This window comes from Cotesia glomerata, linkage group LG3 (genome assembly GCF_020080835.1).
Source record: "Cotesia glomerata isolate CgM1 linkage group LG3, MPM_Cglom_v2.3, whole genome shotgun sequence".
NCBI classification, from domain to species: domain Eukaryota; kingdom Metazoa; phylum Arthropoda; class Insecta; order Hymenoptera; family Braconidae; genus Cotesia; species Cotesia glomerata.
The window spans coordinates 23,736,589-23,761,479 of record NC_058160.1 but is presented as its reverse complement, the minus strand read 5'-3'; the positions used below and the strand labels follow the sequence as shown (position 1 = coordinate 23,761,479).

The 24,891-nt window shown below is 29.8% G+C and overlaps 1 long non-coding RNA gene across 1 annotated transcript; it reads left to right on the top strand.

Moving 5' to 3' along the window:
- Positions 1-7,905: 7,905 nt before the first annotated feature.
- Positions 7,906-24,348, top strand: LOC123261791. The gene is made up of 3 exons (XR_006508766.1): positions 7,906-7,985; positions 11,114-11,122; positions 24,338-24,348. It is a non-coding gene; the product is annotated as an uncharacterized LOC123261791 (long non-coding RNA).
- Positions 24,349-24,891: the final 543 nt, after the last annotated feature.

Here is a 24,891-nt window from a genome sequence, read left to right as displayed (position 1 = left end):
AGTGAAAAATTCTTATCACGATAAATTTTTAATATATATAATTGTTATTTTTTATAATTATAAAATGAGTTTCTGAGATAAGCATATTTGGATTTACCAAACTTTCATTGTGCGTAATATAATCGCATCATGTATAAAATTTATGAATTAATGTAGTATTAAAATCTTGTTAGTTTGCTTATACATGGCAAGTTTTTTAAATTACTATAATTTGTAGAACATATATGCATATATATAGATAAGGGCACGGTCATGGGGTAATGTAACAACATTACAATATTACAAGGGTATACTGTACTTTGAATCAATCTATATAAAAATCAATAATTAGACGTGTTTATGCAGGTGCGTGAGTAATGCATGTATCAAGGTCTTGTTGCACCTGTAAACTCACAAATTATATCGGTAATCGGCGATCAGAATTCTTAGGACACGTAATAAATTTAAAAAAGTTGTGGTGTTTAACATTAACATTAACATGTTATGTGAAAAATATTTTAAATAGTGACGTTAAATTTGCTTACGTTTTGTTAGATCGTGATTCTCCAGTTGTATTGTAATGCAGAATGCAGCACTTGCAAACTCATCTTGCATCTTATTTTCTATTACTACTTATATGTATTTAAAATATAAATTCAAGTTGACTTAAAGTCTAGCATTTTATCATATCACGCGGCAGACAAACAGCAATTTGAAATGCCATATCGAGAGACAAAAAACCCCAGGTGGGCTGAGTTTCTTGTTTCAATCCGAGGATTAAAGCGTTTATTTAATATATACAAGAGTGCAGTTATTTCTTTTTTAGACAACAAACATTCGTGAGGAGATTGTCGATTCACCTTTTTGTTTTTGTAACCATATACACAATCTCATATTATTTAATACTTCAAGGTTTAATCTTTTGTCATGACAATGGATTATATTTTTCATAAATTGTTTCTTATTTTTTTTTTTGGAATCTTATATTTAACAGGGATAAATTTTTTTAAATTATTTTTTTTTCACACTGATAGAAGGATTTATTTGTATTAAAAAATATTTGTTAATAGTTTACAAATCATTTATTAGAGACCACTTTTTAGTGTTAAACAACTATTTCTTAGTATTTAAAATAATTTATTTGTATCTAATCAATCTGATATTAATTTATTAAATATTAATAAATCTTTTTAAATACTAAGAAATATTTTTTAAGGACTAAAAAGTGGTCTCTAATAAATGATTTGTTAAATATTCACAAATATTTTTAACTATAAACAAATCCTTCTATCAGTGCAACACATCTAGAGTATTATTGTTATGCAGAAGAAAAAAATTTTATTGTTTTTTTTTTTTTTTTTTTAGCTGCAAACACGTAATTGATTGAAATATAAAAGTTTTCCAATATATATTAAATCGTGAGTCGTAACATGAAAAAAATCGTAAAGTGTAAAGTAAGGAGTACATATCAGTGAATTCAAAGGGGTAGTTAAATTTAAAGTGTGCCAGGGGCATTATAACGGCGCGTGGCGTACTTCTACTTTAAAATATATAAAGCAGTATAAAGTAAAGGAAAGAAAAAAATTTAAACTTTTTTGTTGGGTTGGTTAAAAGTCAAGCTGGTGACGTTTACAGATGATGGATGTGTAAATTTACTCCAGCAACCCCTTTCACGTGATCGCCATCCGCCATCGGGGTGTTTTTCACTCGCGTTTTAAACATTTATTTCAAATAGGCGGGTCATATATGATTTAACAATTTTTTATTATTTAATTTTAATTTAATTATCACTTGTGGGTTCACGTGTATTCGGAATCGTGTGAAACTGTAACAAAGTGACTGTCAAATCACTTCGAATTTGAATATAAAACAAATTGATCATTTTTATTAAAATATGATACTGTTTTTTACTGTCAAAAAATAATAAAGTTGAATTAACAAGTAAGTAAAGATTCTCATGGGTATCAGATATGCGTATATGACGTTACATTTCCATCGCTGTCACTGTCGATTGGCACTATTCAAACGTTAATAAAAGAGGGTGCGGACATGTTTAACGCCCTTGTGTCATAGAACATCTTCTCTTTTCTTCTTATTCTTTTATCTTCTACACTTCAGCTACTCCATTACCATTCGGGGTTTTTATTTATATTCGCTCGCTCTACTCGGGACAATCACTCAACCCCCGCGTCTTTTCATTCCTGCTAAAACATTCAATTAAAAAAGAGTAACAGTACGTAGTTACAGTAATAATACCGTTAATATAAACAAAAGAAATAATTCTTTAGTTATTTGTTACCGTGCTGAAATCTACTCTTATTGTTCCGCGAATGATCAATTGTCCTATTATACATATAAAACGCGATTGTTCACACGCCCTCATACAGCCCCTCGTAAAGTTTAAATTTAAAAAAGGGTTCTCTTACTTATTTATTAACCTATCGATTTATTATACTGTTCCGGCGGCTGCGGTTTTTATGTCGGGATGTTTTAAGATTATCCGAATCCGGATCCGGATTATAATGCAACATTGTTAGTGTCTAACAAATTACTTCTTTGTTTGATAATAATAATAATGATAGCTTCAAAGCATTATGATTATCAAGACCTAGATAATTAGATGCAAGCAGATTGATGACTTCTATCACATAAGCACGTGTCAAAAGTTGTTAAATGCAATGCATGATGTAGTCAAAGTAGGTGTTCAAGTAAACTGGTTATCTGGTTAATGGAGCAAAAGTTGTGCATTGATGTTCGTTTCCCATGTCCAGTAGACAATAAGAAATGATAGGTAGTGATACTCATAGTGGGTAACCACGTATTACGTGCATTATACTCAGCATTATTCTTCATCCACCCCTTGTGCTTGTGGGTAGGAATATATCTGGCTGTTTACTTGTATATATAATAACTATACAATACTGATGATGGAATATTTATGAACACGATTGTCACTGGATCTTCATTAAATGTATTTCATGGCAATTGAAGTGTGATTAAAAGCTACAATCACACGTGATCGTATTGTTCATCAAAGTTAGATACATACAAATAATACATATGTATCTATTTAGGAATTAAAGTACCAGTTTATAGTACAAATGATATGTCTTAATGGGATTTTGTATTGTTTGAAATGCAAATAGGAAATAGTATTATTATTATTATTTTTTGTTTTGTTCAAAGATAATAAGACAAATTTTTAATATAAATTAATTATAGTTAACATTTTTAAAACTTACCTGTTACACTGAAATAAAAACTACTTGATTCAAAAAAATATTCTCTTTAATTAAGAACATAAAACTCTTATAGATGAAGAGAAAAAATTCTTGATTTTGCAGTTTTAGTCTTAAACAATGCAATCTAATGTAATTTAGATTCTATTCAAGAGTTTCTTTTTCTTGATCCAAGATAGGCGATAACTTTGATTTGATACATTAACGACTTGTTCCGAGAATATTAAAAATACTCGAGTTTCTGTTATTTTCTATACCTTTAAAAATAAGTCTCAAATATGTTTTAGAATGTGCTCAAGTGAAAAATTTTGTTTTTTTATATTTTGAATAAAGAAACATGTTTTTAAACCATGAATATAAAATTTTTGAAAGAATACGGAATAATTCTCAATTGAAGGGAATTTTGTTTTTCGATGCAGAGTTTGATTGTCTCTTGAAGACAATTTACTCTTGATCGAAGTTTTAGAATTTCTTAATCTAAGGCAACGACTTTTAAGGTAGTACGGTTATGAAAGCAATATTTTAAGAAATCCTCGAAACTTTGAATATAAGTCATTAAATACATAATACATATGCTGTTAAAATTTGAAGACGATTTACCGTACCTAACTTGAGATAATTGCAATTGAAAATGACATTTTTGTATATGTAACATAGGAGAAGCGTGGAGAAATGACAGTATTTTTAATTTTTCCATCGAAGGAATTTCACGACTTTATCGAAAAACTAGTAGATTGAAAGAATATGATGTTTCAAATAATTAAAAAAAAGTGAAAATTATTTACCGTGTAGTTTTCGAGATTAATTAAAATAAATTTAACTTTTAGAGGATTATTTTTAGGAGAGGGGTACGAAAAACAGCCGCTAGTCACTGAAACCGTAGTGTGTGTGTATATGTATAGAGAATATAGTAGTCGACGAGTACAGTAACGTTAAAAAATCTTAACCTACAACCTTAGCTCTGTCGATACGTATAACATGGATAGTGTCAAAATTTTTTATCTGGATTGTCGCGGAGGTACTACCTTAAGACAAGAAACTCTTGAATCAAGACAACCAGCTCTCTTAAAAATAATTTTGTTCTTGAATATTTCTCCTGAATCAAGAAGTTCTTCTTTATTTTCAGTGTAATAATTCCCGAATCACGTACAAGTTAAATTCAATAGATGATATTATTTGAATAGACTGAAAAAATATGCAGAGTAATTTAAAGTCTGTTTTGTAAGTCTAACAAGAGAAGTACTTCAGAAACGTGAGTATTTCTTTTTTCTCTGAGTGTATACAAGTATTAGTTGAATAATATAAATTCACGCGACATAAAGGTACGTGTGAGCATTTAAATACACTTTAGCTGCTTTTTCACCGGGTCTCCTTCAGATGTTGATGACGACTATGACGAGTTATTGCTTGTACTCACTTCAGAATGGGGTGGAATAAATTGAGAGAAATATAAAAGACGTATGTTGAAGGAGGCTCGTAGCATTGTTACGTGATAAAGCCACGTGTACATTTATTTTATTGCCATTATATACTTAGGTATACATTTAATACATGTGATTGTAACATGTGTACATTGAAAATTCAAATTGCCTCGTGAATTTAATTATTCTTCTATAATAACAGTTGAATGTTCTACATTCGTTGAGTGCATACTTACGACTGTTCAATTTTTAGTTTTACTTCAAAAATTGCTTTCTACACTTTATCAAGCTTAACCATATCATATTATGGTATGTTATCGTATATTATTATAATTTTACTGATAATCTCAGTAGTGTGTATGATAAATCAACGCTGCATGTATGAAGTTAAACAAATTTATAAACAAATATTTTACTGAAAATATATAGTAGTCCGGTAAAAGCGATAGGATTCATTTCGTGGCACGAGCGATGATAATCCTTTTGGGTAGAGCCCTGCTGGTATGGAGCCACAGAGGAGTACGTATATGAGAAAGAGAGAGAATATTCATCCCACAGTAAACCGTGGCCGTATGGTATACAGGAGTGTTTGTTTTATGTCAACGGATCAAATAGGATTTACGGAATTTGCCGACTCTGATCCTTTTACATTATTAACGGTTCGTCGGTCCGCCCCTTCTCCCTCGCCACGTTCCCATGATCATTATACTCCTAAACGTGTGTCCCATCCATAGAAATGATACTTTTATCGATCAATTGTATTTTTGTACCTAATACTTTATATCTATGGAACATTATTGTCCATGTTTATGTCAATGTATGTATCTGTATCTACAAATGTTAATACCTTGAATGAGATCTCGATCAGTATCAAAATGTCGAATTAAAATCTCTAGACAGGTGCTTTCAATGCTAATAAGATCGCGATTCGATTCCACTCGGAAGAGGTTTGCGTGGCTCATAATGTCGATTTTTCTCACATACACGCTTCATACTCTTTATTTTTCTGTTCGATGCAGATTAAGATGCGCTGATAAATGGTTACCGTGGCATGTTAAGAAATATGAGAAAAAGAGGGAGTCTAATGTATTGCATTATTAATATTGCTCATATCTTGGTATCGCCTAGTGATATCTTTCAGTAACTGGAATTGGAGTCATCTAACCGCAGTGAGCTACCACCCCCTTGGAAGTAATAAAATAAAGGTGGAAGCTTTTGATATAATGTCGCAGGAAACGCAGATGCGTAATGCCTGGCTCCAGTGCCCACGACACCCGTCGTTGATTATTATGAAGAGATTACTCATAAAACGAATAACCATTCGCTAATTATAAATATAAATTTTAGTAGTACACCAGTTAAGGTTCGAGGTTCTGCATATCATCAACGGGTTTTAACCTACGATTATTATTGGGCGGTTCGTGATGTTACTCAGACCGCCTTAATTGCCGGATATACTGCCTTGACAACTACTACTTTTAACTCAGTCCAGGGCCCACTGATATAGATAGAATCAGCCAGAAGCGCAGGATGGAGAAACCCCTCGACAAAAATTCGCTGAATATACTTAGCATATGTTAATAATGTTAATTCCTGTGTTATCGTAGTGGATTTTAGTTCCCGAGAGATACTTATTATGTCCAAAAAGGAATTTTTTTATCAATTGATTAAAGTGTTAAAGTGAATGATGTGATACTTACAACCCACGAGGGGAAGGTAATTGCAAGCCTTGGATAATTGCATCAACGCACACGGAAAGTAAATTACAGTTGAAATTACGATGTTAACGTCGTAATTCGGAACTAGACCATGATTATTATTATCTTGATGTTTTATTTATAAATTTAGCATTAACGTGACATTTTTTGTATTAAAAACACTACCGTGAAAATTTTCTGATTTACCCAGAAATGTCTATATATAATTTTTGATATGTCCTGATCTGGCCTGATATAAAAATTTAAGTTCCAAAATAAGATCTTCTTTTTCACTTTTCTTTTCGGTACATAAAACAAAAATTGGGTTAGTTGTTGATTAAACTAAAAACTAATATCGAGTAAGCTCCTTGAGAAATTAAAAAAAAAAAGATTTTTATTTCAAAAACTTAACTCTCTTGTAAGGAGAAGATTTCGCAATTATGCGTCATCTGTCGGATATTTTCAACACTAACTTTCATTGAAAAATTATGTATGGGCATATAAAGTCTGATATAATATTTTAGATTTTTATAGGCTTCTAAGAGAAAATACATAAAAATTAAAAATTAGAAAAAAACGTACGTTTTTTTTCTCATATATAGCCTTACCGTCATATACGATCAGATTATCCCATACCAGGTCTGATATGGCTTGTTATGAAAATTGGGCATATCAGGAAATTTTCCTATTATTTTTTTTTAAAATTACCATGTTGAATCATAAAAATGACAATTTTATTCCAACAGTCATGATAAAACTGTTGAATACCAAAAATGACGACGTTAATTTAACATTGTGAATTCGAGTGAAATTTTCTTTCTCAGCATGCACATCATCGAGCAACAGCGTAAATTCGATTTGACTTATTATTTAATAAACTCAATCTCCCTTATTTATGTATTATTTCGTTTATCTTATATATCTTATATATACTTTATTCCCTGAGCTATCAGACATCGGCCCTTGGTATTTTATTTGCTGGTGTAGCAGGGCAGTGAATTTAAGTTATAGTTTGGGCCACTTGTAGGTTTTCGACTGGCTCAAATACGGTTCGATCGAACGGCAAACGGCTCGCTGAACTGTAAGGGACAGTTAACTTGGGATACTGGTTATTTAATCTCTAATCCTGGTGGCACTCGAGGGTGACTTTGTCAGCGATACATGCATCAAAAAGACGTGATATTGCCCTGGTTTGCTGTGACCCTACACCCTACATACTATACCTATATACTATAAATTGAGGCAACTTCCCCATGATGTAACCCCTCGAAATATTTGTGGGGGATTCAGCTCAGCAGGAACTCACTTCTACACTTCTACACTTAACTGCTGCAACACCAACTAGCACACAAATCTCAGCATTTACTGCCGAGCAAATCACCCACTAAAAATTCAACCTTAAATTCCTACGGCTAAGACTTTTACTCTATTGAATTTTATGACTTTTCTTTTCTCATTTTATATATATTAAACTTTTTTATTATTTATATTCACACAGTAAAAAATATTGGGTATTTGCGTAAATACGGTCTGTGTTAAAAATTTTTTGTGTTAAAATAACACAAGTTGTGTTGAATTTCAACACTAATTTTGTGTAGACCGTATTTAATACAGAAATTGTGTTGATTTTACCCAATATTTTTTACTGTGTATTTTCTCTGCGTTACCAAGAAATGATCTTTGTTTTTTGTTTCAGAATGAAAAGCTGGCACGCAAGATGCTAAGTAGTGGTAAATTTTACGCCGTAGAGTCTCGTAGTGTTGGATATGAAGATGAACAAAAGAAACAAGTGTGATATGAGCCCGAGGGTTAAAATGTACACCCAAATAACAGCTCGGGCCGCGAACGAGACCTGGCCTAGGATATTATTATCGGGTGAGTTGTGATTCGAAAAATGACACAAGGTTAAGATTTATCGTGGTACCCGCACTGTGATTAGGTTCTTCCTCATCCTTATGATGGAGATTTACATATACAATACCTTCGGGTTCTCTTTATTTATATTTATTCTTATATATGTACGTACTTTCATTTAAATCCTTTTATCGGTCTCTATTTTTTTTATTCTCTTTAAAATAATATTAATGCAATCGGACTTGCAAGAATTTTGAGCATTAATTAGATTCATTTTTTTTACGTCGTCGGCAATATAATGAAAATCGTTCTGTAAAAAGTTTTTAAAAAATTCCTATTTTTATAGCAAAAAAATTTTTTATTCATTCTCTGATTTGTTAATTTAAAAATTAAACTAATGATTTTTACTTTGTTGAAATAATTCATGGAATTTTTTTTTCATCAAAAGTTATTTCGATTTTTTTAGTCATTCAAGTGTTCTTTTTAACGAAGATAAATTTCTTATATCCCAAGAAAAATGATTCTTGTAGTCAAGATATATCATTGACGCGATGAATGATATATCTTATCTGTAGGTTTCACAAAAAACTTTCCGTACTAACAAAATAAGAAAAACCTACTTTTGATTGATAAAAAATTTTATTTTCAATTACATAAAAAAGTTTTATTTTTTAATAAAAAATCTTAAAAGTTATATTGAAAAAAATTTTTTTTATTTAGATTGATGATAGCTTAACGAGATAATAAGTGCGTTTTGTTCACCCGTCCGGTAGCTCTCTAGCTGTTCCGGAAGATGTCCAACATATTGTCATAGCCTTTGTACGGAGCCACCCATATCGAACCCGCCGCTTCACGCGCTTATAGTATATATTTCTCCTTAACCCCAGACCCCCCATGGGAACATTTCACACCGGTAACCACCGTTCACCCTCTCTTTAAGCCACCCTCTTACGTTTATACAACGTCAATTTAGTCAGGGATGGTTTACTCCTGAATTTATCACGTTACTTCACTATACACACTCTCATCCATCTATATCCCATATGAATATAAATACACTTTTTTTTATATCTAGTCTTCAGTTATTTTGTCCATAATTTACGCAACAAAATTTTTTTAATATTTTTAACACTTTTATAATTTATTCATTGAAAAAAAATTTTTTTTTTAAATGTCGGATGTCTGCTAATCTTAATATTTCTCTTCAATTTTTATTTTAATATATATTTTATTGAACGCTATAAGAACAATTTAAATATCATGTTTAAATATGCGTTATACACGTTCATAAAGTACAACATGTTATTATTAATTTGAATCTAAGTCTGTAGTGATGTTTATCATGAAAAATGCTGATGGGACGCAGGTGTTTTATCACCAGGGCGTGTGATGCTCTGAGCTAATGGTTGTACATAATTCGCGTATTAGAAAACAAAACATATCACATATAACCAAATGCTGGTGAATAAAAGTATAAAATATAATAAATTATAATGCAACATGTAACTTGAACAGTGATAGATTCATACAAAACTAGGACAGATTAAACTGTTGATTTAGTCCCACTAACGATATTGTCGTGTATAAAAATGACGTTTAAATGTGACTATAAAAAAATAATAAAATTATTTTATATATAATTAACAAATTATTTGTACTATATTTACGTGGAGGAGTAACAGCATAATTTTTCTATATAATGTTTAATGTTTTATCAAACTATCAGCTTGCTTTTATAGCAATGCATGTTTATAAAAAACGCATTTATTTTTGCGTTTATACCTTTTCTCGCTAATTTATATGTACTGATGTTTTATCTTAATGCTTTTATCAATCCCTAGTTACCAAGATTTCTTATCACTAATATGATTTTTACATAGTAATTGCGGTTTGAGTAAAATGTTTATTTGCATAAATATTTACAAATTGATGTTTTAACTTAATTACATGCTATGACTATTTATTCATTTAATGAAAGTTTGAGATAGTTACGGAATTCTTGAGTTTAATCCAGGAAAATATTAAATTAGGGAACAAAAAAGTGTAATCTAAAATTCTGATTTCTTTGATACTTTTTAGTTTGAAATTCCCTCTGGTACTGGTACGGTTTTTGTTCTAAGGGATTTCCTTTTGTGAGAGTCTCAAACTGGTACATCCTCCCGTTGAGGAGATGAAGATACTGCTTAGAGGGCGGATTCTTTATGCACTATAAATCGTGTTAGCAACCATTCATGTACTATAGAAATATAAAAGATGCGCTTTGTTTTATGTTGTGACTTATTATCATAATCATAGTACGTATTAATTTTTTTTTACACTCTTGTTGAACTTTTGAACCGTCTGTGTAAATTTTCAACGAGTTGGATCGATAGCACATCAATGATAGTAAATTTATTGTACATAGTTACGCTTTTTGTTTGAATATTAATGAAAACTAAGATAAGACACGCGTTCATTTTTTTGAAAAAATTTTGGTAAAAGATTATACAAAAGTTGATTAGTAAAAAGACAGTAAAAAGTTTCAATTTAATAACCAATAAAAATATGAGAACATTGAAAGTGTGCTATGATTAATTAGTTTTTTATAAATCAATGCATTTTTCTACGGAATAAAATTTATTCAAGGAAAATTTTTTTATAACCACTTTAATAATAACATCCTGAAAATTTTTTTCTCATAAAAAATTTTATAATTAAACTCTTATGAGCAATAAAAATATTAAATAAATCAATAAAAATACATTTTTATTTACATTAATACAATATTAATTGATGAGAATTTTTAATTCCCCACATTAAGTTAATTGTATTTTTAATGATTATGCATTGATTTACTATGTTCACTTCCGTTAGCAGTTCTTGGTATATAAGCACGTATGTTATGTTGAAATAAGGCACAGTAACAATCAACGAAATTTGGAAGGCAAATAAAGTGAAAGGAAAAGTAATAAACAATATGGTTGCTTCTAATAAAGCCCTTATATTGATAATTTGCACGATATTTATATTGTTAGACTCGACGAATGTTTCCTATTCTTTTGATAACGATGTAGAGATACAATATATTCATAATGATACATACATAAAAATTCCGGGACTTCGGTTTGAAAATTTCGAAGAAATTAAGCATTTCTTTTTGAGATTTGGTTAAAAGTATTTCATAAAAAAATTATTTATTGACAAAATAAGGTAATTATTCCATAATTTTAAAATATTGTTAATTTAATAAGTAAGTATACATTGAAAAATATTGAAAATGATGTTAACTAGATCTGTGATTAGATATTGTGCTTTTACCTCTTAAATTTAATGTCGATTAATTTTATTACCTCATTGCATCATAATCATAACTTTAAATTAGTGCGACATATTTTGATCTAATAATTTCTAAAATAACTTAATAGCGCTATTAAAATCTAGTTCATCATTTTTTTTATTATTCATTATTATTTTAATCATTAGATTGAATTATTTTTAAATGCAATAAAATGTTACGTATATGTAAATATTATGATCATAATTTTGAAGGAAAATAATTCTTTAATTAATTGATTATTTCAGGAAACGCAATTCTCAACAATTTTATTTGTATCAATAAGAAGTTATCTCTGCAAAAGGTTCATACATTTTTGGATCTGGTAATGGATTATAATCAGTTTAATTTATATGAAAAAATACATGGAAAATATTTATTTGGATTTATGTGAAAATATTTTGGATCATTTAATAAATCTATCAGTTTCAACTAACAAGTTCAATCTTTTTCATTAACTGAAAACCTTATTTGCTATAAATTTGAAAGTCACAGCTTCATCCTTCACCACACTTTTCTTTTACAGACGTAAAAATTTATCTTTATTTAAAAATAGTCATATTGTTTTTCATAATGATTCGTGAAAAAAAAAATGTTATTTTCTATAAATCGTGTTGAATTTATCAACAAGAAGTTGATAATTAAAACATCGTTTTTTAATAGCTTTTTCTATAGTAAATGATTTTTATTTATTTCAAAATTAGTCATTGGTATTAGTCATAGTTTGCAAAAAAATTTAAATAAAGATTTTAATAATCACGATAGCATTTGTTCGTGCTAAGAAATATTTAAGTCTCTGGTATCCTCATAATGTTTAAGTAAATGGTGATACAAGCTTTGGACAAGAAGTTGGAAATCACCGAGCAAGTTTTATTTGAAGAAATTGGCTCTTAAAATTCATAATTTTACCACGAGATTAATATTGAAGTTAAAACAATAAGTTTGACATTGAACTAAAATAAATTTAGATAAAATTCAATAAATATACTGTGTCGAATGCAGTTTATTGTGAAAAATATTACAAAAATTGTTATTTCAATGTGTATTATTGTTTATTTGTTGCTTATTGTTGAGTCACAATTAGAAGTGGATATAATTTTGTAAGATTTGGTGGTTCATTAATATGGTACTGTCATTTTTATTTTTTAAATTTAATTGTGTGGATCAATTATTCAATGACATGTTAATTTATTATATTCTCTGAATTGTAAAATTCTATAAAATTAAAGAGTTAATACAGAAATTATTTTTCTACCTAGTATTTATGAAAAAAAAATCTTGCATAAAAATTACAAGTCTGTAAAAAAGATTAAAAAGTTATCAGATTTGATATAAAATATTAAATTAGAACCACAAATTTAATGAAGAAAAAACTGATACTATGGTTTATTTCAGCATCGAAAAAATCCTCGCAAGTGATAAATCAATTTTAAAACAAAACAAAGCTTCTTATACAATAAGATAATAAAAATTTCTAATAACTGCGCAACAATAAAAGTAAAAATTAGTCACATTGACAAGACTTAACCATTCCCACAGATATAAAAATTAATCCTCTACAAAGGACTGACACGTCTTGTCGAGATCGCGTCGTAATTCTCGCACTTAAGGGCTGAAAGCACAGCCGATCGAGTAGAGGGTATCGAGTTGAGTATAGGGAGATCCGCTGGTGTTCCCATATCACGCATGCAAAGCTTGATGTATCGATGCTTTATGACGGCACGAGTCACATGAGCACACACAGACCGCCTACTACCATCATCACCACCACCACCCTTGTTCGGTGTTTCTGCGTTATCCCCGGAGCAAAGTCACCCCTAATGGTCGGATTATGTAATTTCCTATATACATGCCCACGTAACTGCGCGAGAACGAGACGGAGATCTCAAACCCAAAGAGAGACAAACATCTCACATCTCACATATCAGCATATAAATCCTTATTCATACTTAACTTATAGAGCATTGAGTCAACGATTAATGCCAGATTATTTTTACTGTCATGATTGAGAGTTTTATTTTCATGATACCACTAAATATATACATCACATCCCAACAACCTTTTGTCATTCTATACATTATATGTTTAAAACACACACACACACACACACACAAAAACACTCACATTTATTACCATTATTATTATCATTATCGTTGTCATTATCAACTCGTCATCAATCATTGCATAAGTAATGAGAAATTGAATAATTGAATATATTTTCAGTGAATTTACTGTCTAGTTGATTGTCCTTAGATAACAGCCAGACTCATTCTTTAAAAAACCATTATTATTTATATTTATAGGTATATATCCTATACCTTTTTGAATATATTGCTCGCTCATTTGCATTGATAAATCACCGTCAGTAGCCGAGTACTCAAGATTCCTTAACACAAAATATCAATGATGAATAACAAGAAATAATAAATAATAACAAAAACATCTATAACAAACGACAAAAAAAAAACGTCATCGTTGGCTTGCGACCATTTCCCGGCGACATTTAACTTAACTAATAACCTAAACGCAGAGCCACCCGTCTTTCATTCTGCTTCAGAATCTATTTCATCTATCTAGATAACTTCATCTCCATCTATCATATTGGTATCGACTTCGACTGTCCAAATCTAAGCGATACGACATAACACGACAAAACGACTACGAGAAAAAGGTTCAGTTCACTATAAAAAATATTCGATCAACTCTGGTCTCATCACAGAGTTATATTCTCCAGTTTAGTTTTGTTCAGCTTCTCCTATCCAGTTAAGGTTCTTGGTTATTACGATACATATCTCGCCGGGAAATCTTTTCAAGTGGAGCAGGATATGGCCCTTCATAGATGATACATCCTTCTTCTTTCTTCTCCTTAACTTATTTTTTAGCTTATTCATTTTTTTCTTGGATATCCTTATCAATATTTTTGATTTTTTTCCATTAAAAATTTTTTCTGATTTGGCCATACATGTTTATATATCTGGCTTTATCGATATATGATCATAAATAATAATTTTTTATATGTTTTGATCTACCCATATATGGCCAGACATGAAAATTGACTACATCAGAAAAGATCATATATACGTTGATGTATATTTTTTAACCAAAGTAGGTGTTACAAATCTCCAATAGAGGTCGTATGATCCGTGAATCTTCTCTTTATAAGAGAGTCAAGTTTGAAGTATATAAGTTTTAAAATAAAAATGATTTTTTTGATTCTTCCATAAGGAGTTTATCTTTTAATGCTTCCCAGTTTAATCAACTGCTCAATCAATTTTTTTTTCATTATGATACATGTTAATTGACATACAAATTTCTAAAAAAAAAATAAAAATTTACAATTAGTTATTTTTTTTATTCTCATACATAGTTTGATCTATCCATACATAGCCAGAACAGAAAATTATTTCAGGGGTTAGCATGTGATACACGTTAAATCTTATCCACGGCATTATTATTTGTATCAAACTCTCAATCGCAGTGACATTTTTAGTAAAGTGGTTATTGCTTTATTGTATTTGCGGTAATTGTTGATAATTCTATTGTTTTGCACATATTTAGCAGTGCAAAGTGTCATCAACCGTTAGGTATGAGAAGATTGTAACTTAATTGTTGGGGTGCAGGAAAAAATAATGAAAATTTACTCCACACATTGTTTTATGATAATTATAATTAGCTGTTTATGGTTTATGATTATAATATATAATATAAATCGTTGTTTGTTTATAATTGTAGTCGTCGGGTAAATAAAACGAGTAGCCTTCTCACGATTGTTAACAACTGCTAAAACAGTTTTCATCTGGCTTCTGTCAAATTGCTCGATGGATATAAAATAATTGCTTGGTATAAGGTATAGCTTTCATTATTATTCTCTCAGCCTATTAAGCTTGTACATCGGTATCTCGGGTTATCGCTAAACTATACTTATTTCTTCGTCAAAGACTTGTTATTTCCCTCTTTTATTTATTTCAGAGCCTTCTTCTGGTAGAGTATTCTCTTACTCTTAGTCCTTTAGGTTCTTGTTATTTCTTTCTTGGTCTTGGTTCTTCTCTTGCAACCCAAAGAATCCTCATCACCTGAGGCCTGAGTGGGAATGCGCCGAGTGGGAATATCTGACGATAAGTGCGATAAGTTAGGGAGAGAAAATAAGTAAAGAGATGTTGAGGCAAAGTAGACGCGATTATACTTGTTACTTGCTGTACTGGGGAATAATGACGAGCAAGATCATAAACTCGTTTGTGGCACGTCGCTACTTCATAAATCCTCTAGGCGATAAATATATTAAATGTTCGCTAACTATTTTTTTATTAATTCAATACTTTGATCTACGTTGAATTTATTTTTTGTGCTTGTTAAAAGCGTGGATAGATATTGATAGCTCTGTAATCAACCAACTGTCGTAGGAAAATTTATTCATTCATAATATTTAAAATTTTTAGTTGAGTGTTTGTGTATACATGTTATAAATTTATTGATTTTTAATTTTTTATCTTTAATATTTTATCCAAAATTTTATATTTGGATAATTATGAGAGTGAATAATCAGACATCAACAATTTTTGAATTATTGAGAAGAAAAAAAAATATTTATCATAAAAATAATAAATCAGTAGCAGAAACAGAATGTATAATCGTGTTAAAATAATCTTACATTTGGATGAAGTACGTATGCAAAATGAGGGGAAAATACGTAACCACCGGTGGGTCAGATATCGGAGTAAGCATAAATTCCTCAAGCAACGTGACACTCACAGTGGCATAATCTCGGGCTAGGCATGCCCAGGATGTTAAATTTGCGTAACCGCGAGCAGCTCTCTAAACACGCAACGAGAATTGTGTATTTGCTGGTAACTCCGACTACATTTATCTATACAACGGTTATAAGGTATGGTATGGTATGGCATGGCGTGGTATGCTGTGGACAATGTATACCTATTGCATTGCATTGCATTACATGTACACTGAATACTGAGTAATATTGTATCTCAGATTTATGGGACAAAGATACTGACCAGTGGGTACTATTTGTTATACAATCAAATCACTCTTGACATAAAGACCCGTCGTTAATTAATTTTCGTCCCTAATTGTACCTAGAACTGTTGTTTAATCGATTCCAAACATCACCAATAATGTCTGCCGTTATCATTTGATTAACGTTGTCATACATTCGGGACAAAAATAGTAGAAATGAAATTTAATATTAAATCACTCTTCATCTTCATTTTTATATTCTTCAATAATAATTACAGGATTTAAGGATTTAGGACATTGACTAAGAAGAAAAATGTTGAACTTTAAGATTGAATTTTTATGGAAGTATTACTCGTGTTTGACGTCTTTAAATCCTGGTTTTACTTCATCTTCATCTTCTATTTTATAACGTTATAAAAAAGTTCTTTTTGTAAATTGTCACTGACAAAATGATTTTTCGGAGATTGATTTTATTTCAAACAGGATTAATTGTTTTTTTTTTACAATTATTTTTTTTCTGAATTTCAAAAATTAAACAATTAAATAATAATTCCTCAATAGTTAAAATATGAGAAAGTTAAGAAAATATTGATGATAGAGATCAAATGATTCCTTACAATAGATCCTCATTTATACCATTAATTTTTTTTAACTATTATTATGTTTATTATTATTAATAATAATAATTATAATAGTTATTTTATTTTATTGTTAATAAGTATAATATTCATAATAATAATACATTTAATATCCAGTCGCACAACCGATAAATCGATTCTCTTAAATCAGAGACAAAAATAAATAAACAAATAAATAAATGTATATACAAGCAGCAGCGTACGTCGCACATTTATTTACGTCAATGAAATATATTGCCAAAAATAAAATAATAATAAAAATAATGGATAAAAAAATAATATTCGTGCGTGGGGGCGTCACACACTTAAAGTTAACTCTAACCAATGGGAATACAGAAGATTGCGTGACATAGAACGGTCTTTTCCACGGTTTACTGAAGGCTCCACCTCGCGAGCACGCGATTGTTCTTTATACATATAATAGATTTTGTTTTATTGTGTATATCTGTATTATTCTTTTTTTATGTTTATACCTGCATATTTAAAATATATAAATAACTGAAGATTCACATAAATATTTATTTACCAAATCCCTCATTATTACATCACTATCAGATTCAGTAAAATTATTATTCATCATTATCCAACGTCAGTAAAATTTTACAATTAATTGTTAACGACAACTGACGATAATTAATTAATTTATGTGTCTTACAGTTAAGACAGTTTCAATAAATTATTAAACTTTCTTTTTTTTTAATACATATTTATTCATCGTACATCTACCGGTATACTTTTCATCAGACTGAATAATGTAAGTAGTCTGAGGAATCTTTTATTCAAAGATGGTATATATACCATGAAAATAAATAAAATATCAAAGTACTGATCGTCGATTAATTACAAGATCATTTATAAACACGCCAAGTTATACGGAGACAGTTGTTCAACTTCTTAGGACTGTCAAATGGACTAATGATCCCGGAGGACTGTTCCATGGATCGTTCTACTTATTTAAATATCTTACGTCAAATAACAAAAAATAAATAAATAAACTTCACTGATAAAATAATTAGCTTGATTCAAAATAAAAAATTTCAAATCAAGAAAGTCGTTTTAAAATGTTTGACAACTTATAAAAAAAAAGTTCTCAATTTTAAGAAATTATTATTGATTTCAATAAATTTCATTGAGTTCAAAAAATTTTCTGCTTGATTTAAGATTAAGACAAAATAAAATTTTTTAAAATGATTTTTTAGCTCAAGTTTTTGTTCTAAAATCAAGTATTTTAATTAGTAATTTCTTAATCAGTATTTTATTTGAATAAAACAATAATTATATTTGAAATTTTAAAAATTGAAAATTTTAAATCATTTGAACAAAAATTCTTTAGAACTTGTCACTTCTATTATTTCGCCCCTTAAAAAATTCAAAGCTTAAAATTATCCTGTACAAAAAATAACTATTATTTAGCGCGAGTGTTATTGCCTCTAATTCCTTCATATAAAAACGCTACAATTTTTTCCTGCGCAATTTCTAGTGAGGGCAAAGGTTGTTAAGCATAGCCACCTATGTACAATGTAATGATAATACAGCTCTGAAGAACTCTTTAGTGCACTCGAGGGAGTAGTACTTATTGTATGACACGCGCTACCACTACAGATGCCCATAAGCACTTGATGGCTTTCATCAAAACCGACCACGCATATGCTTGAAATCAGTTGCAAACTCTTTGCTAACGATCACGGGGGTCGATACCACCCGGAAATCTCAAAGACCTCCCGAGCGATTTCGAAGCTTCGCATCCAATCTAAATTTCCATTTCACCCTTTACTTTCATTTTCACATTTATTTCCTTTTATATTTCTATTTTTGCAAAAATTCATTCAAAAAATTGTGGTAATGTTACAAATTTTCAAGTTCTAAAATGTTAATAATTGTGACTGACGTATGTTCCACGTCAAAACTGCAACATAAGTGGGTCGTGCTCATGTTCATTGTTCTTATTGCTGAGAGTAGCATAATAGAGGCTTTGGTTATGGTTTCTTGCTCTCATATGCAGTGTGGTCGTTGATAGGAGGTCCTAGGCCACCCTGATGTCAGGGCAAAAGGGTCCAAGTGTCACCCGGAGATCAGGGGATTCAAGTATAATATAATACCTATATCATGCACACTACAAAAAATATTCTTCCGGTCTTCATCACTTAGACACTGTATATCAAATATTAAATCAACTTTTAATCTTTGCCCTTTGTTTTAGCCATAATTTTTTTTCTATGTATATAAATTAATCTTTTCATGGTTAATAAGTGAAATTGTCACTAATTTGATTGCAGGTGTTAATTTTCATTAAGCAGTTGCTTTTATAAAGACTATAAAGGGTCAATGAAGTCATTAATGTAATTGGTGGTTTTAATTTTCATTCAAGCTGCGGTTTTTGTTCAGTAGTCACTGAATGTGTCATTAAATTTATGCACCGCAACTTTCACTCATTTCATGAGTTATTTACAGTTTAATTACTAAAATTTTATCATCGATAAATTTGGGAATACTCATTTATTTTTGCAATTAATTAATTAATTAATTCGATAAATGTTTCAAGAATATTTTAAAAAATTTTGATGATACAATTTTCAAAACGTAATTGAACATTAGAGATGTTTTTACCCTGTTAAAAAAAATTAACTTAATTTGAGAAAGAGAATTTTGAACGAAGAATCTAATTTTGAAAAGTTTGACCACACTGAGAAAACAGTTCATTTAAATAAAATGAGGCTCGTTAACTATAAGTAAATCTCTTATTTAAATATCACAAGAAATATTTATTTGATACAAATAAATTGATTTATTTGAGACAAAGTTACAGTATATTTGAATGAAATCTAGATTTTTTTATAGTTAATAAATATTTCTTTGGTGCTAACAATGATATATTTCAACCAAATCAGATTTGTTAACTATAAATAAATGGTATGTTTGAATACACTCAAAGCAATGATTTTTAGTTTTAGGTTAGGAAAGTAGTAAAAGTAGACAAGTAGACAAAGTAGACATATCGAACGTTTGGGGTTAAATGGGCAATTCTTTTGGAATTATTAGTTGTACTGAAATTAACAATAATACTATAAAGTTAGTCGACGTTTTTAATTTTTAATTTTTTTTTTATTTATTAAATTAGATCTAGAAAATATTTTTTAAAAATTGCACTTATAATTTTTCAAGTTTTTTACGAATGAAGTTTTTTAAAAAAATTTCTTTTGTAACAATTTGTTCAATAAAAAAAATTCTAAAAATTTTTAGATGACGGCTAACTTAATTTTCATAAATTAACAAACATCTGTCAATTTTTAGGACTTTTATAATAATAAAATTATCACGAAAAAATTTTAATTAAAAAGTTCCACGTCTAAAAATTAAAAAAAAATTACAATTGCATTAAAATATGTTTTTTTCTCACCTCCGGGCAGAAAACGTCAATTTTCTTCCCGCTGCGCTAAACGAAAATGCTGCTTTCCGCCTCCGTCGAGGAGAAAAATAGTATACACACCACGGGCAGTAAATAAGAAAGCCTCAGATCACATGTTTATTGACCTCGGCTTTGCCTCGGACAACAATTACATGTGATCTGAGATATTTCTTATTTTACTGCCCTAGATGTGTAATATACTATTTATCGTTGATCTGTAATAAAAATTCAAAAAATTGACAGCTGTCTGCTAACTTCAGCATCATAATTATTAATATCTATTATAGTTAACTATTTCAATACATATTTGTCTAAGCATATATATATATATATTTTTTTTTTTATTTTATTTATTTCTACAAAAATTAAACAAAATACATTTATAAACTGAGTTAATTTTTATTATTTATTTTTTACAAATCACGTCGAGAAATAACAGTGGCGACCGTAGCGACACCAAGCGTAATTTACTTAAAGTGAGATTTGTTAATAGTTAACAAATCTTTATTTAAATGAAATAAATGAGTCGATTCAGTTAAATAAACCAAAACGAGGTAGTATTTGATTCAAAGTAATATATATTTGAATAAAAGAAATTTGTTAACATTAAATATATATTTTTAATTTATTTCAAATAAATCTGCGCATTTGAGCCAAACAAACTGTTTTCTCAGTGCATAAATTAAGAAGAAAAATTCTTGAATAGAGTAAAATTTATTTGAACCAATAATTTCTTAGTTCAAGAACTTTTCTTTTATACATCAAGATTTTTTTCTTGAATAAATTTAATTTTCTTGTTCAATTTCCCGAAGTAAAAAATATGTTACTAATTAAGAAAAAATCTTAATCCAAGAAAATTATTTTTAAGAATTTTACCATCTTAAATTAAGTAGAAAAGTGCTATAACTAAAAAATTATGTTTATTAAGAATAAAGACGAAACGTTGTAAATCAATGATTGTTTGAATTGATTAACATTATTTTCGAATTATCCGTGATTCTGATTATAATACTAAAAAATTATACTTTAAAAATTTTTTCTAGTTAACTCAAAACAATTAAATCCTTCAAAATAACTTTCTAGGGTCTTTTGAATGAAAAGAATTTTTCTCTCAACATAGAACCATTTAATAAATTTAATTTTGATCTTTAACATTTTGAGTAAATTTCCACAATTCGTCCCAGTTAATTAACAAGGGATGCTCCAAGCAACAAATAAAATTTTCTTGCTTAATCTCGTTAGAAAATGAAATTTTTTTTTTAGTTAAAAAAATAATTAAATGGAAGCCAGTGAATTGACAGTAGTGTAAATAACTTGGCTGATAAAGATCATCAGCAGAGAGGTTTGTTTAGAGTCGGATAGACGTATATATATAGAGGAGGGCATTGAGGACAGAGAATTGACGTTGGAGTGTACGTTTACACAGAAAGCTGGAGGTACTCACGTTAATTTGCGTGTTCAACGGATTGAGCATCTATATATATCTATATCTATACATATATAAAGAGCAAGTCTGACACAGCCCAAATACTCGTCTCCTCGTTGGTGGTGGATATGGAATGGCGACCGCGGGGTGATGCGCGAGTAGAGCGGGCGAATGCGATAACGGAGGACTCAGTTGTCTGATGGCAAGATGGCGTCCTACGATAGTGACGTTACGGAGGGTCGGAACGCGGGTTCTCTGACTCCGTGTGCTGGTAGGTGTGCGACTACTACTAGTACATACTATAAGACCAGTAGAATCAGTACTAGCAGTAGTGGTAGTAGTTGGGGTGCTACTACTATTTGATTCCATACTGAACTGGTACTGGTACTGGTGCTGCTGGATATGGAGTATGGAGCAGAGAGGGAATCAGAGGCAATAGTGGTGGTGAGGAGTAGAGAGAACATGGTAATATTGATCGCATCTCCGTAGACTGCAGACAGCATCTACCCTCTGTTGACGGGGTTGTTACTCTGGCTCTTTGAGTTGAAATGATGCTGCTACTACTACTACTACTACTATTACAACTACTGCTACTATTCCTGTTATGTTCCGAAGCTTTTGCTGCTATGCTCTTGTCTATATTATCTATGTGAACTAATACATTGCCATCGCGACTTGCATAAGACAAGATGCTGATGCTTATAATATAGCCAATGACCCCCTGATGTACGCTTTTGATTAGATTTTCTTCATTGCTTTTAATTAAAAGCTTATTTTCGAGAAAGGATTAGGAAAATAAAATATGTACCTGAAGTTCCGAACGTTTTTCTTCCAATGAATTTGGAAAAAAAAATTACGTAAATTCAATCGAAGAAATTTTCCGTAATATCAATATTTGTTGAGTTATTTTGAAAAGTTGAAAAAACTTCGCAATTTAGCGGGTTTTTAGGAAACTTTTAGGCATTCTAATATATACACTGAGAAAAAAAATATTTTTATTAAGAAAATTTTCTTGATACAAGAATTCATGTTCTTGAAAATTTTCAAGAATATATATTCTTAGCTCAAGAACTTGTTAGATTGATTGAAATAATTTTTACTTAATTTAAATAAAGCTATCTTGTTTATCTATTATCCAAAGATAAATATTGATGTTCTTCTTTTCAGAAATTAATAATTAATAACAATAGAATATTTGATCGTTATCGAATTTCTTGAACCAAGAAATTGTTTATTTCGTAAAAGTATTTTTTTCTCTCAGTTATTTTTTTATGCAAAATAGTGCACGAATCTATTTTATTTCTCTGCTAAAGAAAAATTTTCAACCTTAAAGGCGAAAAAATTTTTTCTTTAATTTCGTTCGGTGGAAAACTTTGTAAACTTAAAGTACATAATGAAATTTTATTTGTACTAAATTAGTAAAGAAGCGTTAAGGGGCTTAAGAGATATTGAGACTTTAATTTTTGAAGTAATTAGTGTATCGATAGTATTTTTGAACGTGCACAGATTTGGAATTTTGGTAATTTAAAATCAATTATGACAGATTACTTAAATTGTTTTGTAATTAGTTACTCGTTATGTCTTAATTTTTGTAATTGTCCAATTTAAATTTCGAATTTTGTATTTTATTCATTTACAGTAAAAACTTTTGAGAATCATGATACTAAGAAAAAAAAATTCGGAAAACGGTTGACCCTGAAGTCCATCCCTGCAACTTCCCGCCAATTCTATACCTAAACGCTTGAAATTTCTCTTATGACGTTTTAGAGCTCTTCGAACTCATAAATACAATTTTCGTCAACGATAACTCACGAACGAATCAACCGATTTTGACCGGACTGGCGGCGATCAACGTGGTTTTTTGATGTTTAAGAGCTGATTAGTTTTTGAAATTGATCGGTAAAGCCGTTTAAAAGTTATTCCAAAAAAACCACTTTTGAAAAAATTTTTTTTTGTAGTTTTTTTGCGATTTCTCAAAATCTACCGGTCCGAATCGTTCCATAGTATATACAAAATCTAAGTTTGGTCAAGCCCTTTCGAATGGCACCAACCACGATCAAATCGGTCAAGCCGTTCAAAAGTTATAAGAGGTTTACATACATCCACACACACACACACACACACACACACACACACACACACACACACACACACACACACACACACACACACACACACACACACACACACACACACACACACACACACACACACGCACACACACACACAGACATACAGACACAATCGCGGGAATAGTCAGGAAAGCTTCCTAGGACCTCGAAACGTCGAGATTCGATGAAAACTCGATTTTCGTAAAACGGGGTGAAAACAATAACTTCCCGATTTTTGAAAATCTTCGATTTTCTTAGCGGGAAGTTAAAAATATTGTCTAGAAAAAAATTTTTTTATTCAACAATTTATTGACAAAATAATGTCCATACCTGTACTGATAAAAAAACAACTTGAGGCGAGAGAAAAAATCCTAAACAAAAAAATTATTTTTTATTTTTCAGTGTGCAAAAAAATCTTAACAAAATTTGTTACATTTCATAATATGTTTATTAACAGACACCATTCATATGATACATGATATGACAAGATTGTTGAATGATGAATTTACAATTACAATCGAATATATAATTGTTATTAGTTTGCATTGTAATTTCTACCTATTGTAGAATTTTCATTATATATAGAAAGTCAACAGACTTATGCATAAGTTACATGTTATCGTATCACTAATATAAATTTTTTACAATTCGATTATTGATTACAGATTTTTTCTTCATTACTGATAATAATATCTCATTTGTAGTCTTAATTAATCATTCTTTTATACATTTAATTTATATTAATTTATCGAGTACAAATTAACATAAAGTACAATAATTACACAGAAGTGTTTTAATTTGGACTATAATTTGACATGCAAGCATTTTTATAACTA